The sequence below is a fragment of the Oryctolagus cuniculus genome, chromosome 14 (genome assembly GCF_964237555.1).
Source record: "Oryctolagus cuniculus chromosome 14, mOryCun1.1, whole genome shotgun sequence".
In the NCBI taxonomy this organism is placed as follows: Eukaryota; Metazoa; Chordata; class Mammalia; order Lagomorpha; family Leporidae; genus Oryctolagus; species Oryctolagus cuniculus.
In genome coordinates, this window is record NC_091445.1 from 82905611 (window position 1) to 82924778 (window position 19168).

General features: G+C 45.2%; 1 long non-coding RNA gene across 6 annotated transcripts in view; it reads right to left on the reverse strand.

Moving 5' to 3' along the window:
• LOC127492735 (uncharacterized) overlaps window positions 1-19168 on the reverse strand; it is a 161153-nt gene that overhangs the window by 54911 nt on the left and 87074 nt on the right. For all 6 annotated transcript variants that reach the window (XR_011382156.1, XR_011382157.1, XR_011382155.1 and 3 more), the window contains exon 5: window positions 2070-2151. This is a non-coding gene — a long non-coding RNA (uncharacterized lncRNA). The remainder of the gene's footprint in view (window positions 1-2069; window positions 2152-19168) is intronic.

Sequence of the window (19168 nt, forward strand, 5' to 3'; positions counted from 1 at the left end):
CATTAATCGACTCCGAGGTGCAAGAGATAGAAACCCAACTTGGGCAAGCTTGAGCCAAAACAAAACAAAAACACAGGGAGGGAGGAACTTATTGAAAGGATACAATCAAGCAACCAGAAGTGCAGATTCTTCTGGGCTTCAGAAACATCCAGACTAGGGGTCGGCACTGTGGCATAGCCGGTAAAGCCTCTACCTGCAATAGGTGCCAGTTTGAGGTCAGGCTGCTCCACTTCTGATCTAGATTCCTGCTAACGCGCCTGCGAAAGCAGTGGAAGATGGTCCAAGTGCTTAGGCCCCTGCATCCATGTGGGAGACCCAGAAGAAGCTCCTGACTCTTGAATTAGGCCTGGACTACCCCTGGGTGTTGTAGCCATTTGGGGAGTGAAACGGTGGATGGAAGGTCCCTTTCTCTCTCTGTGTCTCATCCTCTATGTAACTTTTGTTTTAAGATTTATTTATTTGAAAGGCAGAGTTACAGAGAGGCAGAGGCAGAGAGACAAAGGTCTTCCAACCCCTGGTTCATTCCCCAGTTGGCCACAATGGCCAGAGCTGCACCGATCCAAAGCCAGGAGCCTGGAGCTTGTTCCGGTCTCCCACACAGGTGCAGGGGCCCAGGTACTTGAGCCATCTTCTGCTTTCCCAGGCCAGAATAGAGAGCTGGATCGGAAGTGAAGAAGCTGGGACTCAAACCGGCACCTATATGGGATGCCAGCACTGCAGACTGGGGCTTTAACCCACTGCACCACAGCACCAGCCCCTATAACTTTCAAATAAATAAATAAATCTTAAAAAGAAAAAAAAGAAGAGAGAAACATCTAGACCAGCAGTTGGACATCATTTACATCAAGTTGCCATCTCCATCTCTGCTTTTCTCTGGTGCCTTTATTCTTTTTTCTTGAAGTTGTATCCATATGACAAAAGATATGGTCACTAATAATTGCAAAGTCATACAATTTACAGCTACAATCAGGTGACAGACGAGTGCTGAGTACCACATCCCAAAATCCTGGGGAATCACTGACTAGTCAAGTTCAACATAGGTGCCCATTCTTAAATCAATCAATGACAGGCAGGAAATCAGAGACACAGCACAATGTTAGCTCCATGGATGACAGGGGAGGATGGCAGCTCACAGATTACAGGTGCTGACACCTGATAGGCAAATCCACACACACTCCTTGTAACAAATCTTTCCAAGCAAGACGTAGGATGCGATGTTGAGCTGATGCCTGACAATTAGGCACTAGTCTTCTCTGAGACACTGGTCAGATGCTTCATATGGACTTTCCTGCCTCCAGATCCATAAAGGATAGAGAAAACTCAGGGCAGACACTGGCCTGAATCAATCATATTTGTTTTCCAAATTTATCATGCATGCTCAGTCTCAGTAAAGGCTTCTGGGGGCTGGCATCCACTATGGGCGCTAGTTTGAGTCCTGGCTGCTCCACTTTCAATCCAGATCTATGCTATGGCCAGGGAAAGCAGTAGAAGATGACCCAAGTCCTTGGGCCCCTGCACCTGTGTGGGAGACCCAGAAGAAGTTCCTGACTCCTGGCTTTGGATGGGTGCAGCTCCAGCCGTTGTAGCCAATTGGGGAGTGAACCAGGGGATGGAAGACCTCTCTCTGCTTCTCCTTCTCTCTCTGTGTAACTCCGCCTTTCAAATAAATAAATAAATCTTAAAAAAAGGACTTCCAGTAATAAGTTCTCTCAGTAAAGAATGGAAATGAATACACACGCTTCCCTTAATAGACATGGTTGGTAATTAGCTTATACCCCACTCAATGGATAATTACCAAACTTCTGTTTCAGTGCCTGTGTAGACCTGACTCAAAAGACCTGAATAGATAAGAATGCCTATTCCAAAGTGGGTGTTGAACTCCCTGAATACATTATAATTTCATGCAGGACAAAGGAAACCTTCAAAAACTTTAAACTCAATGTTACAAAAAGCAGGGGGAATACGATTTTATGTCAAACTTCTTTTAGCCGTTGTAATTGAAATGCTGGATTCTTTGGTCTTTCTGAATCCTTTTTGGCTTCTCTCAAGTCATTTAATATTTCACTCACCTTTGCTTTGTTCTTGATTCTTTTAGCTATTGCTTTCTCTTTTTATTGCCAGCTCTCTTCAACTTTTCCTTGAGATGGTTATCTAAGAGAAAAACAGAATTTCTTCTAAAGAAAGCGAAACTCTCACTGCAGTTGTGAAAAGTACTTTTCACTATTTTTGTATAATTACTTTCGTTTTCTGAAGTAGAGCAGCTGAGAAAAATTGCTCTAATTGTGTAATTTTCTGCAACTACTCTGGGACAAAAATCTGGGTAATTGGATTTTTTTTAACTAACAAGTTGTCACAATTGGATAGTTCTTAAACTATTTGTGCTTATGCTTCAGAAATTTTCAGTGGTGTACAGTATATTTTAAATGTTTTGCATCAGCTTGTGGTCTCAAATTTGATTTATTTTAACTTCAAATTTTAAAATAGATTGACAACTCTGATTATACATTGTCTTCACTAAACGGACCTTTGCGAAGTTTCCCAGTGTGTTCATCCCCACCCCACACTCTGCTGTTGCCATGGGAGCCGAAATCCTGGCATGTGTAACTCCTGCTCCCGAGTGGCTCTCTTTCCCAGAGTGCTTTGCTGTTACTATGGAAATGACTGCCCATTAATCTTGCTGTCCTTTTACCACCAAAGCACCTTTAACTGTCTCAAGCAATCAAGTGATGTTACCTACAGCAGGGAAACGAAGAACAGGATTGCTTCCCATTCTCCAACTGCAGCACTGATTTTAATCAAGATTTAATCAAGAAACAGAAGGAACTAAAGCTACCCTAATTGCTCTCTTAAAAATACACAAAGCAAAATCCTTCTGGGTACATGGGGACCTGTCCTTGGTTGAGACCTCTGGAGAAGCATATTCTGTATTTTAAAGCCACAACTGGGTTCCACAGACCTTCAAAATAGCACAGAGGAGTCAGAAGGGCAATGACTGTTCATTTATGCAGATACAATAAAAAAAGAATGCTTTTTACAAATTGTCTGATAGATGAGTTTTTGGAAATAGTCATGAAAATGTAATTGGCCTGCTTCCTTGACCAAAACCCTACCATCCTATGGAAACTAAGGAAGCAGTAAGCAGAGTCAAGAGAAAATTAGCTACCGACTTAGAGATACTTTGATTAACTTTGCATCTCTCTTTCATTATTGGCTAGGCATCCACAGCATTTTAAATTTGTATGGTCATTGGTACAAAATGAAGATAGGACTTACTGGAAGAATTTTCTAGGACATCAGGGAAAAAGAAGTGTTTGGAATCTTATAAATCTGGAGTTGGTCGCCTTGATCTGAGGGGATCACAGTGGAAAGTCTGCACTGGGTCTGGCCAATGATGGGTACCCAGTAGCTGTTTTAGGAAACAGGAACTTTGAAGCTGTATAAATATGTGGGGGGGAGGGGATGTAGCAGATGCCTGCAGTGCAAAGAAAGGCAGGGTCATTCTCCCTGTAAGACATGTAGGAGATAGGAGAGAGCTTTCTATGCTGTCAGTTTCTGGTGTTTGACAAGGAATCCTTGGTCTGGAGATGCATTTCTCCAGTATCCACCATCATATAGCCTACTTCTCCCACGTATCTTTTTTTTTTTTTTTTTTTTTTTTTTGACAGGCAGAGTGGACAGTGAGAGAGACAGAGAGAAAGGTCTTCCTTTTGCCATTGGTTCACCCTCCAATGGCCGACGCTGCTGGGGCGCTGCGGCCGGCGCACCGCGCTGATCCGATGGCAGGAGCCAGGTGCTTCTCCTGGTCTCCCATGGGGTGCAGGGCCCAAGGACTTGGGCCATCCTCCACTGCACTCCCTGGCCACAGCAGAAAGCTGGCCTGGAAGAGGGGCAACCGGGACAGAATCCGGCGCCCCAACCGGGACTAGAACCTGGTGTGCCGGTGCTGCAAGGCAGAGGATTAGCCTAGTGAGCTGCGGCGCCGGCCTATCTCATGTATCTTCACACCATCTTCCCTCAGTGGATTCCAGATTCCTCTCTACTGAAAAGTGGATCAGACCCATTGGATTACGGCCTCCCACCAACACCCTCCGGTACAATCTCAGTAACTACCTTACAACACCCCATTTCCAAGTAAGATTACATTCTGACATATATGTGGTTGGGAGCTCAATAAATCTTTTTAGGGACACAATTCACCCATAACATCTTGTCTCATAAATAGTGTAAAGAAAAACACACAGCAAAATTAGTGAGTAATTATAAAAGCCGGGTATTAAATTTCTTTATTATTATTTAAGTTATCTGAACTCCTTCCGTTTGTTAGGGTACAAGTTCGTGGAGTCGTATTTATTAAAGCTCAGTTTGTTCTCCTACTCAGGAGCCTACATATGAGATAAAAAATGATGATTACGGTAGTAGTAGCTAATATTTATTCAATGCTTATTATGAGCCAGGTGGTATTCTAAGTGCTTTACACGTATTAACTCATTTATTCTTCATGATCGCTTCATGAGGAATGTTCCTATTATTGCCCCACTTTTCAGGGGAGGAAACTGAAACACTAAGAGTTCAAGGGCAGGTATGAAATAGATCAGACAGTAGAAATTCCACTGCAGCATCTCCCTAAGTGTAGCCTCACTTTCCACTCCAAGTACCTCAACATGATCACACGAATCCTGGAGCTTCCTGATCAGAGAACATCTTCACCCATCCGATCCCCCAAAACGGACTGCAGGAAGGAATTACCTACATGATCTCTTCTATCTTCACACCAGCTCAAGCTCCCTCAGCCATCTGAAAAAGAGCACGCCTGTACCTGCCTACATCAGAGTTTCTCTGTGAGACAATAGAGAGGACATCTTGACTTGCACAAGCTGAACCCGAAATGCCATATTATCTCAGCGTCTCCTTATGATTTTTATGCCTGTAGAATGGATCCATTTAATCAGTTTGGGGTATTTTAGATATAGGAGTATGAATTCCTTCCCAAATAGGGGAAAAAAAAAAAAAAGAATTCCGAGTCACCAGTGTAGAAACAGTTCATTTAAAAAAAGAGTATATTATTATAGATTATTATTTAACAAGATTTGGAAGAGCCAGAGTGATTTAGAGAAATTAAGATATCAGTAGAGACAGAGCATATTCCCTTGAGGTTTCTTGGATGAATTAGAGGAGCATCCTGATTTGACTTGTTTGTCTGTCCATGTGTTTAATTAGTTCCACCAGGCACCAACAAACAAATTCTTTGTTGTATATGCTCATCAGATCTCCAGTGTCCTGGGATGACTTTATGTAAAACAGCCGTCCTTGAAAAAACAAAATCACATCAATGCACTTGCCTCATCATGGGAGCCGAGTGTTAGGGATAGCAACTGGTTGAGAAATATAAACATTTTCCATAAAATGTAACAGCTTAACACACCATGGACATTCAACAGTTACGAAACAGTTAAACAATCAGCAAACGAAGCAGAAAGCAACCAAACAGCAAAATTCAGAATCAGATCAGACAGGGAGGAATGCCAAACGTGAGGCCCAACCACATTGCTCCCTTGCACCCTCACACTCGCTCTTTCGGGTGGATGACAGTGACTAAGTAAGTAGGAAATGCTGACGGAACGCAACCAAACCTTGACCCATCTCTTTCCTGGCATCTTGCAGCTCCCCGTAGCAGTAAATTATTACCTACGCCTGCTCCTCTACAAAGACTCTTGTAGACTCGTACAGAGAAGTATATTTTCAGTTAACAACAACAGGAAGTATGGCTCTCTGAGTTTTAGCATGGAAATACTGATTATGATTGTAATTTCACATAACCTTAGAATTTAAAAAATCGCAAATTGAAAACAGTTCATCAAGACCACCTCTTCCACACCAAGCCTAAACAAATTACAAGTCCAAGCAGTAGTTAGTTTAATTCAAAAACAACTGATGTCTGAATTTCCTTTCACCCATAACATGATAGGTTTATCAAAATAAAACATATTACATTCCTTGTAAAATTCCCCCCCTCTACCCTGTGTTAGGGGAAAACCATCACAGAGCATTTTTGGATTGGAAGTCCCTTACAGATTTCTTCTCTTCCTTTCCTTGCTCTTTTATTGCCTAGCACACAGTCTGCAAATTCCCACCTGATTGCAAATAGCCCAACCCCCAACCCTAATCTCACATGTCACTCATCTCCTTTTCTAAGATGTTCCTCCCTTTTGTTACATTAAATACCAAAGAATAAAATACAAACATATCACATTTTAAAGAGGGCAGGACCAAGCATTTGGTGTACTTGTTCAGACAACTCTTGGGACACCCACTTCTCATATATGAATGCTTGGTCAAGTCCTGGCTCCCGTTCCAATTCCTGCTCCCTGCTAATGTGCACCCTGGAACGTAACAGCTGATAACCCAAGTACTTGGACCCCTGCCACCCATATGGGAGACCTGAATAGAGTTCCTGGCTCTTGGCTTCAGCCTGGTCCAGCCCTGGCCATCGTTGCCATTTGCAGAATGAACTAGCAGTTGGGAGATTTCTCTCTTTCTCTCTCTCTCCCTCTCTCTCTCTCTCTTACTCTGACTTTCAAATAAATAAAAATTAATCTTGAAAAAAAGTTTGTAAAAGTGATGACAGAGTTAGAATAAATATGAAAGAAAATTTTCTGACTATAGGGAAAACCACCTTCACAAATTTTCATGTAAAGCAGTATTTCTCGGATAATGTTTTATTTACAGTATCTTAAATTATGCTTACTATGCATAATATGTATGTATAATATGTATCAGAATTACATTTAAAGGAAAACCCCATAACAGTGATTTAGAGAAATAAGGAGTTTGTTATCTCATTGAACAAGAAGTCCATGGGCAGGCAATCCAGGCCAGACTTCAACCCCAGCTCCACAAGGTAACCAGCGACCCCGCTGACCTGACGGCGTGTGCGGGCATTCTCGTTATGTCACAATTTTGGTGTCCTGCATTTCCGATTCCAGCCACAGCTGTAGTGATGTTCCTGTGGGCTCACTTCTGCGTCCTTTCTCAGAAACGGGCCCTGTGGCCTGCTTTATCTTCTTGCTCTAGGGCTTCCTCCAACATGGAGTGTGCCTCATCCTCTGGGCATGCACTTGCAGTGCGGATTTGCAGGCTGGTGAAGTTGCAGGGAGAAATCCTCAGTCAGGGAGAGTCAGGAGCAGGTGAGCAAATGTCCCCACCTCCTGTCTGTCCTGCAGCAGGTGACCCGGGGGAATTCTGTGTGGTTCCTCACTGGTCCAGCTGGAGTCCAATCACATTTGTTATCACAGCATCAACCCCAATAAATGCACCCTGATATTGGCTTTTCCTTTCTCTGTCTCACTCTCCCTGTTGGCTCGCATGTGCTTCTGGGATCACCGCCCATGCAAATGACCTGAAATCAGATTTTTTTTTTTTGTAGGTCAGCTTTTGAGGAAACACGAACTACATCAGTACTGGAAGTGGTCCCAGAGAAGCAACTTTCAGGATGTAACTCTTGCCCTGGATTGCTCAAAAGCTACGGTCATAGAACCCCGTGCTGCTGGTAAGTGCCACAGAAATAAGCTGAGGCACAGTGACATCCCCACTATGCAGACTCTCACCTGCTGTACACTGGGATTAGGTCCAAGTGGAAGGGCAAGCATCTGGTGATGCAGAAGCCCTACACTTGAATGGTGTGAAGGTGGTGTTAATGATTAGGATTGTGGAATTGACTGTTTGTTACCTAACTTGGAAGACTTCAGATAATGACAGGCAGGTTTGAGAAGTTCATTACCAATTTATGGTGTGCTATGAAATTCAGAAAGCCTCCAAGGAAGCATGTTAAGCATTCATCAGCTGCAACTAAAGGGCTCACTATGCTAACCTCAGGCCTAGGTTGCTTCCTGCAGGGGCAGCACTGACAGGTCTCCTGTGCTAATGTCAGGGTCCTGAGAGCAAAGAAGCAGGAATCTGAAACCTTGGATGGGGATACTAGAGTATTCAAAATACATGGACCACTCAGCAGAGTCATAGAATGACAATCGCTTTGAGTAACACTCTGACCTCAGAATCAGCCCTTAAGGCTTCCTGGCTGAAAACGCTATAAGAGCATTTCAGGCACGGAAAACCAAGACACTGTGGCAAAAAATGTTCTACATGAAGGATCTCTGTGAGTGAGACCCCAGTGGAAAGAAGTTGCCAGCAAAGAAGAATGTACTTTTCTCTAAAGGGAGGAGAGAACTTCTACTTTGCTTATGGCCTGTGCAAATACTGACAGAGTTTGTGGATTCACAAAGCTTCCAGGGGTCTGGTGCTGTGGTGTAGCAGATAAGGCTGCCAGTGCCAGCATCCCATATGGGCGCTGGTTAGAGTCCCAGCTGATCCACTTTTGATCCCTTTTGATCCAGCTCTCTGCAATGGCCTGGGAAAGCAGTAGAACATGACCAAAGTCCTTGGGCCCCTGCACCCACTTGGGAGACCTGGAAGAAGATCCTGGCTCCTGACTTCAGATAAGCACAGCTCCGGCCGTTGTGACCAATTGGGAAGTGAACCAACAGATGGAAGACCTCTCTCTCTGTGCCACTCCAACTCTCTCTGTGTAACCCTGACTTTCAAGTAAAATAAATAAATCTTTAAAAAAAAAAAAAAAGAAACAGTTTTCCATTAAAAAAAAAAAAAGGCTTCCATAGCCTACCTAGGCAGCTCATGTCAAGAGCCTCAGGTGGTCATTGACATCATACATAATAGTGTTAATCATTAAATTAAGGAGTCACTGTGCACTAATTCTCCATGCAGGACCTCTGTCCTCAATGAGTTGTATTATGAGAGTTAACTGTGAAACTAGTTCTCAGTTTTTTCTTTTGTGTGCATGTGTATGAAAATTGTTGAGATCTTTACTTAGTATAGAGTTGGTCTTTGTTAGACCCTCTGAGTGAGGATGCTAACATGTCGAGAGGCACACCCCAAAGACTCAGAGTCCAGACCAGCTGATGCAAAAGCAAGAGGATTTATTCGGCGTCTGCGCAGACGGGCCTCCTGAACTCGGGAGTCCAGAGAGCACCCCCAGCACAAAGCGACATGGTTTATATACCCGCAGTGACCAATCAAAAGCACTATAGTGTCCATGCACACAGCAGTCCAATCCGTGAGCTGATCATGTGAAAGGCATGCGTCTTCTGTCCAATCAGCTACAGGATCACATGGGAGGCATGCACCTCATCGCCATTTTGTTGTTTACTTCTTTAGCAGTTCCTTTCCCTGTCAGCGTCATCTTGTTCACCCTGAGGGGGACAACGTCTCGCTCCCTTCGTTACCCTGGAGGGAGAGCAGTATCCCGCTTCCCACACCGTTATTTGAGTATTAGGAGGCATACAGACTGGGTTAGGTCTTAGCACAGCCAGGCACAAGTGTCACAGCTAGCTAAGCTTAGGGTCCCTTATTTTTATAGCTGCACCTAATTTTAGCTTTGGGGGAAAAAGTTTAGGGCTATAATTTTTAAACTTTAATTTTATTTGGGGCAAAGGTGACTTCTTGTTTTTAATAGTGTTAGCTTAAGTCACTCCATCTTGGTTTGATTTTTAAGGTTCTTCAGTCTTCTGTGTACAAAGTTAATTGAAAATGAATCTTAATGGAGAATGGGACTGGGAAGGGGAGGAGTTGGGAAAGGGTTGAGAATGTGGGTAGGAAGGCAGGTATGATGGGAAGAATATCTAGATTCCTGAAGTTGTACTTATGAAATTTGTATTCATTAAAAATAAATTAAATAACAAAAAATAAATAATTGGAGTGAAATAGAAAAAAAAATACATGGACCTTCCTACTGCCTCCCAGGCTACAGCATCTCTAGCCCTCACTAGAGGAGAATAATTGCACCTTGGGGGCCAGCACTGTGGCACAGCAGGTTAACGCCCTGGCCTGAAGCACCGGCATCCCATATGGGTGCTGGTTCTAGTCCCGGCTGCTCCTCTTCCAATCCAGCTCTCTGCTATGGCCTGGGAAAGCAGTAGAAGATGGCCCAAGTCCTTGGGCCCCTACACCTGTGTGGGAGACCGGAAGAAGCTCCTGGCTCCTGGCTTCAGATTGCCACAGCTCCAGCCATTGCGGCCATCTGGGGAGTGAACCATCGATGGAAGACCTCTCCCTCTGTCTCTACCTCTCTGCAACTCTTTCAAATAAATAAAATACATCTTTAAAAAAAAATTGCACCTTGCCTGAGAAACATGCAAATCCTCTCCTGAGACAGAAAACTGGCAAAATTGTGCTTGTCCTCCTTTCAGATGAGGCCCCTGACTACTCTCACTGCTTGTGGAAGAAACAGTTCTCAGAAAACATCAAGAGGACGGCAGGGCCATCTGGAACCAGGGGACATGAGATAGAGGAGGGTTTTAGGATCGTGGTGGAAGGGAAGACAGGGAGTGGGGACTGAATGCAAAACTGGATGAAGTTAAGGCACAGGCACTGTGTCACAATGGATTAAGCCATTGCTTGGGAGACCTACTTCCCATATCAGAGTGCAAGTTAGAGTCATGGCTATTGTTTCCAACCTAGCTCCCTGCTAATGCACCTGGGAAGCAGTGGATCATGGCCCAAGTACTCGAGTTTCTACCTCTATGTGGGAGACTCAGATGGAGTTACTTCTTCCTGGCTTCATCCTGGCCCAGACCTATCTGTTGCAGCCATCTGAGGAGTAAACCAGTGGATGGAAGAACCCCCACCCCCACCCCGTCTTTCAAATAACTAACTAAATCTTAAAAAAGAAATTAACTGGGGCTGGCATTGTGGCACAGTGGATTAAGCCGCAGCTTTAAAAACCCACATCCCATGTTGAAATTCCTGAGTTCAAGTCCTGGCTATGCTCCCAATTCCAGCTTCCTACTGCTGTGCACCCTAGGAGGCAGCTCAAGTAGTTGGGTCTCTGCCACCCACACGGGAATCCTGCATCATGTTCCTGGCCCCCAGCATTGGCCAAGCCCAGCCCTAGCAATTGTGGGCATTTGAGGAGTGAACCAGAAGATGGAGCTCTGTCTGTCTTTCAAATAAATTAAATCAATAAATGAATAAAACTGGTAGGAAAAGGTTACAGACATTAGATATTCACATGCTACAAATCTTAACATTCCACTGACTTGGTTCCTTGCAGCCTTGTACAATCTACAAGCAAATGGAGAGGTCAAAACTTCTTTTCAGAATAAGATGATGTCATAGAATAGACTATGAGGGGTCTTCAAAGGGTTCAGAGAAAATACAAATTACGGGGCCAGCACTGTGGTGCAGGTTAAACTGCCACCTACAATGCCAGCAACGCAAATGAGCACCAGTTCGAGTCCTGGCTGCTCCATTTCCCACCCTGCTCCCTGCTAATGCACCTGGGAAAGCAGCAGAGGATGTCCCAAGTGCTTGGGGCCCTGTCACCCATGAGGGAGACCCAGATGAAGTTCCTGGATCCTGGCTTTTGCCTGGTCCAGCCCCAGCCATTATCGCCATTTGGGGGAATGAATCAGCAGATGGAAAATCCTTCTCTGCCTCCTCCTTTCTGTCATTCTGCTTTTAAATAAAAAATAAATCTTTAAAATTATTTTTATTTGAAGGAAGGCTCCCACAGACAGCAGTGCCTAGGCCCCACAAAAGTCCTATGATGGCCCTGCCACTGAGAGGACACCGGCACCTCTGAGGAGCTTGCTGCTGGCTGTTCCCTGTAGGTCGGTGTTGGTGGCAAAGGATGCCTCTATGGAACCAGAATCTCTGCTGTCAGCGAGGATGATGGGATTTGGAACCAGCAGGGATCATGTGGCAGCACACAGTCACCAGAGGTAAGATAGAGATAATTATAGTAAAGGGTAGCACAGCTGGAATAGAAACCAGGGTACCTTGACCCACAGGTCAAGGCAATAGCTGGGAGACCATGTGTTCCTAGAGGCAAAATTAGTGGGTAACTGGAAAAGGCATTATTGACTTGCAAAGCCAGGGGAGAAAAATATAGACCAGGCAAGAGAAGCCCTCATCAGCTTCCATTTATAAATCACTTCTGAGACCCACAACCCATCAGCTGTAGACTAGGTAAAGTGCTGTTGAGGAGAGACCCAGAAGAACCACAAGTATACACAACCAACACTGCAGGACCTTTTCCCCAGGGGGACCTACCTGCAAGCACATACATTGACCACATGCACCCTGGGAAAGATGAATAGCCAACAACGCACCTTCAGGAGCAGATAACACAGGGTCTGGGCTGGCATTGATGCCGGGAGTGTTAGAAGGGGACTCTTGGAAGCCAGGTTGTACAAAGGAGCCTTGACCTAAAAGTCAAGTTTACAGTTGGTTCCATGGATCAGCAGACCCATCCAGGCTTGCTCCCCTCCACTCTGAGTACATAAGTAATGTAAATATATTCAGCCACTGGTAGAACCCCCAAGTGTTTCCATAACTTTCGGAACAGTGTTATTATGGTAAGAAAGGCCAAAATGAAGCCCCTGCAATTGTCCTCCATACCAAGGTGGCAATTTCGAAGCAACCCCACTCTTTGGGTATAATTACAGAGGACTGCACCACTGTCCATGTCTTTAGGAAGCGGAGATTTGTCTTTAACAGAAGTAAATCCTACTCTACAGGTGTTTGACTTCCATGATCGCCATATGCAGACCTTTAGAATTCCTTATTTACCTTCACCGCATTGCGTTTGATGAAGGGCCACCTTTTACAACAGAAGACGTGAGTCTGAGGGGGAGGGTGCATGACAAGATTATGTGTCCTACCACAATCCCCCTCTTCCCAGAAGCAGCCGATCTGCTAGGAAGTAGGGATGTGAGGACTTACGTTAATCAGCAGTTAGGAGAGGCCCATGTGGGAATGAGGAACCAGGTGTTTGTAAACACTGATTACACAAAAGACATGGCCCCAAGAAAATAAGAAACTTTATAGTTAGGAAAGACATGGACCTCATATCCATAGGTGACTATAAGAAACCAGGCTCTTGGTCCAGCTCCGGCCATTGCGGCTAGCCGGGGAGTGAACCAGCAGCTGAAAGACTCATTCTCTCCACCACCACCACCACCACCACCTCCCCACTCCACCCCTCTATAACTCTTTCAAATACATAAATAAATCTTAAAAAACTAAAAAAATTTTTTTAAATAAAATAAGAAAAGAAACCAGGCTCTGGCATCAGAACAGAGCACACCATAAAAAAACACACCTCAACTGTCAACATTTCTCAAGTGGTCGGCAAGGTAACATTTGTTAACTGATCAGTAGCCAGACCCCTGAAGCAGCGGAACTATGTAAAAGAGTCAATCAGTCACTATTTGCTCCCTATACAAGCTCCCAGCACCCAGGGCTTGACAGACCTGTCCCTTGGGTTCCCCTCTTGGGTAAGCAGGAGTCTTTTTTTTTTTTTTTTTTTTGAAGACTGATTTGTTTATTTGAAAGCCAGAGTTAGAGAGAGAAAGAGAAGAAGAGAGACTGAGAGAGATCTTCCATCCACTGTTTCACTTTCAAAATGGCCGGAACAACCAGGGCTGGGTCAGGATGAAACCAGGAGCCAGGAGCTTCATTCGGGTCTCCTGCGTGGGTGCAGGGGCCCATGCACTTGAGCCATCTTCCACTGCTTTCCCAGGCCATAGCAGAGAGCTGGATCAGAAGCGGAGCAGCAGAGACAAATTGGAGCCCATGTGGGGGCCGGCATTGCAGGCGGCAGCTTAATCCGCTACATCACAACGCAGGCCCCAGGTAGCAGGAGTCTTAGGTCTCATCTACTCCTCAACAACATTTTCACTTCTGCCCATCCTCATTGTCTGTGCTGTAAGTCTTCACTGCTGTGAGACAAAGAACCTACCCAAATTCCTTCACAGCAGTGGCCTGCTGCAAATGCAATAAATAAGAGAGCAAGCCCAGGATGGGGGTGGGGGCACTGAACCGGTAGCTGATAGGTGGTGCCGGTGCCGCATCCCCAACAGCTAAAACAGATAGCCCCTTCTCACCATTTCTCACAATACCTCACTCGACATTTGTGCTTCCCATTCCTGCGGCTTAGGTTCTGCTGGGTAAGAGGCCCTGGGAGAAGGGTGCAGGGAGGGTACTACCATCCCACCAAGGGGTGTAGTAAGGGCCCCATGGGGCCTGAAGCCACAGCCAACACTTGGACACACCGGATTCTCCATCCCGGATAGCCAGCAACCACAGGAAAGATTTACTTGCTAGAAGAAATGCTTCTTGATTAGCACTAGAAATTAGGCTTTCTGCCACCTAATCGGGCCAGGGGAGAGTGTGCCTGGAGCTCAGGAGGTTCACTGAAGTGTCTTCTTGGTGCTCTTATTCCTGATTTCATAGTGAATGGGAAATTGCAGCCATAGTGGCCTACAAGGGCCCGGCAATCAGAGAGTCAAGACCCACAGAGCTAAAAATCTAAGTTTTTTCCATAAGGCAGAAAAAGTGATGACCATGGGGAGAGGAAATCTGGAATGGGTTGCAAGAGGAGGAGGAGGAGGGAGACGGTGATGATCAATTACAGCCCAGGGACCAGCTTGCAGCTGTAGACACTGTAGCTTATTCTGCTAATGTTCTGATCTTGTTTTAATGAGATTGTGGCTGGCCATGACCTTGAAGACATGGTAGCAGAATAGGCAGAATGGGGCCTTCAGCAAGAGCTGAAAGGGAGAGTGGCAGTCAGTGCATCTGGGCTTTCACTCAGGGCTCTGAAGAACTAGCGACGCCCCGAATGTACTCTGACAAATGCTGTGTTTTGCTTGTATTTTAGACGATTTTTGTTTTGTTGATTTAAAAGATGTATCTCCAGTGATCCAACTATTAAATTCCTTAAAGAGAAGCAGTTTTATTTTTGTCACACAAATTTTTTTAAAAAGAAGGAAAAAAGAGAAAAGAGAAGAATTTTGAAGGTACAAAAATTCATTGCCAAAATTATTGTCCCACTGTGGGCACTCAGTAAACCTGAGTAACTGCTTCAGTGTCTCCAGAAGTCCCACTGCTTGGAGAATATTGGTGTCCACGTTCTGAAAACAAACTCTCCCTGGACTGGGGGAATATTCTCATTTGGAGCCCAGTGTTTTCTCAGAATGTGTTGCTGTGTTTTTACTCATTACAGGGATTACTCTAAAGTGACGAGGTCACTTCAGTGAAAAGCCAGCCTGACCCCCAGTGAATTCTAACATTTGAAGAGATCAGCGTGACCTTCAAGGACGGCGGTGATGTCTGCCTTTCACCGAAGACTTCTGTGTCTCAGAATAATTTCCCCTGCAACCATGAGTGTGCTTCATTCACAAGGGGGGACTGCAAAGGATGTGTGTCTGCAGAAGTGTAGCTCGGGACTCATTTCTGAAAGGGGTAGGGCAGAAAAAGAATTTTTCAGATTGGGGGGTGGGGTAACTTTAAATAACGCCACAGCCGCTGTATCTCTAGGGCTGACACTAGTCTCCAGAGTTCTCTGACTCAGAGCTCAGTGCCCTTGGTACCTGTGACGCGTCCTCAGAACACTGCTTCTTCATTTGGCTTTTCCAGCATCAAACTGCACGACAGCTATCCATAAATACAGGAAGCTATCTGTGCCGTTCTTCTTCGTTTTGATTTCTTCCTGAATATTAACTCCCTAATTTTTTCCAACAACTTGGTCGTAATAAATTTCATAGTAATGCGATATATTACATCTTCCACATGACTTAGGATTCACGGTTTTCACATCAGTCATTCAAGGATAATCGGGATTTTGCATTACAAAATGACTAAACAGGGTGTCTTGAGCAAAAAGGATAGATTTCCTCTCCGCATGCAAAGATGGAGTGTTGAAAAGACTGCATCCCAGGGAGTGTCTGAAAAGTCTCAGTAATGAAATCTCTACCTGCAAACAATAATCGACTCAAATTTGTGATACATTCAGGGATATTCTTTTTTTTATTATTTTTTAGACATTTATTTATTTATTTGGAAGTCAGAGTTACACAGAGAGAGGAGAGGCAGAGAGAGAGAGAGAGAGAGAGAGGTCTTTCATCCCATGGTTCACTCCCCAATTGGCTGCAATGGCCGGAGCTGCACCGATCCGAAGCCAGGAGCCAGGAGCTTCTTCCAGGTCTCCCATGTGGGTGCAGGGGCCCAAGGGCTTGGGCCATCTTCTACTGCTTTCCCAGGCCATAGCAGAGAGCTGGATCAGAAGTGGAACAGCTGGGTCTCGAACCTGCACCCATATGGGATGCCGGCGCTTCAGGCCAGGGCATTAACCCGCTGCACTACAGCATCAGCCTCTATTCTTTTCTTTTTTAAAAATTTATTTCATTTATTTGAAAGGCAGAGTGGCAGAGAGGGAGCGACAGACAGAGATCTTCCATCCACTGATTCACTCCCCATATGACTGCAATGGCCAGGGCTGCACCAGGCTGAAGCCCACAGCATGGAATTCCTTCTAAGACTCCCATGTGGGTGGCAGAGGCCCAAGTACTTGGGGCATCTTGCGCTGCTTTCCCAGGTGCATTAGCAGGGAGCTGGATGGGAAAGGGAACAGCCAGGAGCAGAACTGGTGCTCATAGGAGAGGCCAGCAGAGCAGATGCCGGCTTAACTGATGTGCCAATGATGACACCCTCCTCCCCAAGCCAATATTCTTGAAACCATGCTGATGTTACCTATTATTTGATCCAGGTTCATATTATCAAGCCAATAGCCATAATAATGATGTAGAAGAAAATTATGAAATCAACATTTGTAGACTTTCTGGAAAGCATTCTATGTATCAGGTGTGGGAGCAAGTGCTTTGCACAGGTGGCAACAATCAGTTGCCTAGAGCTGACTGCTGGTGTCCTTGTTCCTTCCCCACCTCCAGTCTCAGGGCTGCACATTTCCCACACAACAGCTGGAGCACCTTTCACACAGTCCTCTAGATCAATCCCTCCCCTGCTTAAAAGGCTCTGATAGGACTCTCACTTTACTTGCAACCCATTCCAAACTCCTGACCTTGACTTTCAAAGCCACACCTGCCACCTCTGGGATGCCATCAGCCATGCTGGCATTCCTGTCCTTGCCTAGGGGCTGTGGCACTAACGACTTCCCCTGCCCTGCCCTTCAAATCCTAAATGTCATCCCTGCCAAGGGGCTCTTCCCGATGACTCAGGCTACACGAGTCACCCGACCACCTTCGGTCGCACCGTTTCCATTCGAAGCCTCTACAAACCACTCATCACTGCCTGGCATTATCCTGGTTTTCTGTGTGCTCCTTGTCTGACTCCTTCCCCTGCAATATTTGCTCCTTGAGAACGAGAACCTTGTCCTCGCCTCTAAAACAAACAATATTGTTTATTATACCAGTGCTCCTTATGATAGGCCCTCTATAACTATGTGCCGGGTGAATAAGTGAATATATGAATAACATTCTGAGCTAAGAACATTATACCAAGAGGTGAGAAACATTTTATTATTATTATTATTATTATTATTATACATATGATTATTAGATGTGAAGAAAACAAGCCTTAGGAAAGCTGGCCAGGCTGCTCCAACACCAAGCTTGTGTGTTTAAAACCAGAATCACGGCCCAGTTGGGGTAGGAAAATTGATAGAAGGGAGTAGGTGGTGTTGGATAGGCAGGCAAGCCACTGCTCTCTATTGTTAAGGAAGGAAGAAAGTCGGTTAACACCCACCAGATCTCTCTAGAAAAGACAGAATCACCAGGCACAGGGAGAGCAACGAAGCACAGAGGAAAACACGTGCGCTGGTGGTGACATCCTCAGCCATTTCCAGCTGGTGACAGTGTGCAAAGGATGCCTCTGACCCATCCTCGGAAAGCCTTGAAGCTTGTTTTTCTCCTCTTGTGTTTTTTTTTTAAAGGACTTATTTTTAGAGAGGGAGGAGACAGAGTTGGAGGGAGGGAGATAAAGACAGACAGGGAGAAAGAGGAATCTTCCATTTGCTGGTTCAATCCCCAAATTGGCTAGGCCAAGCTGAAGCCAGAAACCAAGAGCTTCATCCAGGTCTCCCACGTAGGTGCAGGCACCCAAGGACTTGGGCCATCTTCTATTGTTTTCCCAGGCCATTAGCAGAGAGCTGCAATGGAAGTGGGCCGGCTGGGACTCAAACCAATGCTCATATGGGATGCTGGCGCTGCAGGCAGCGATTTAACCTGCTACACCAGAAAGCCAGCCCCAAGCTTCTGGAACTTTTTGAAGTATCCTGATAAGATTTTATTTTCAGTGGCTATATTTCACTTGGAAAAGTTCTATTTTTTTTTCTCACATTTTGGGTTTTTTTCCTGTCCTATTTTTTGTCCTATTAGTGTCCTATTTTTTTTTTTCACTTTTTTCTACCCATGTTACTCCTCTTAGAGCTTTGAGCATTTTGTGCCCATATTTTGTAATTTCTTTCAGACTTTCTACTGGAGGCTTTTAGGATAGTAATCTCATGTTTGCTAGGTTTGATGTCTCCCCTTCTTTTTAAAGATTTGTTTATTTGTTTGAAAGGCTGAGTTGTAGAGGGAGGGGAAGAGACAGAGACAGAGACAGAAAGGTCTTCCATCTGCTGGTTTACTCCCCAAATGGCTACAATGGCCAGGGCTTGGCTAGGCCGAAGCCAGGAACCTGGAACTTCATCTGGGTCTCTCTGGTGAGTCACAGGGGTCCAACTACTTGGGCCGTATTCTGCTGCCTTCTCATGTGCCTGAGCAGGGAGCTGGATTGGAAGTGGAGCAGCCAGGACTCGAACTGGTACCAGTGTTGCAAGTGACTTAACCTGCTACACCACAAGGCTGGCTCCTGTCTCTTCCTACTAGTAGCTCATTTCTTGCATATTTTATAATCTCTTATTAAGAGCTCATTTTCTATTTTTTTAATATTATTTGAAAGTCAGAGTTACAGAGAGAGAGAGAGGGAGAGACAGAGAGAGAGAGAGAGAAAGGTCTTCTATCCACTGGTTCACTCCCCAAATGGCTGAAAAGGCCATGGCTGCCCCAGGCCAAAACTAGGAGCCAGGAGCTTCATCTAGGTCTCCATGTGGGTGCAGAGGCCCACCCACTTGGGCCATCCTCTGCTGCTTTCCCAGGCACATTAACAGGAAGCTGGATTGGAAGTGGAACAGCCAGGACTTGAACCTGTGCAGCTTAACCTGCTGCAACACAGTGCCAGCTCCCAAGAGCTTATTTTCAAGAGTGAACGTTTTACCTAGAGGTTAAGACACCCATGTCACATATCAGAATACCTG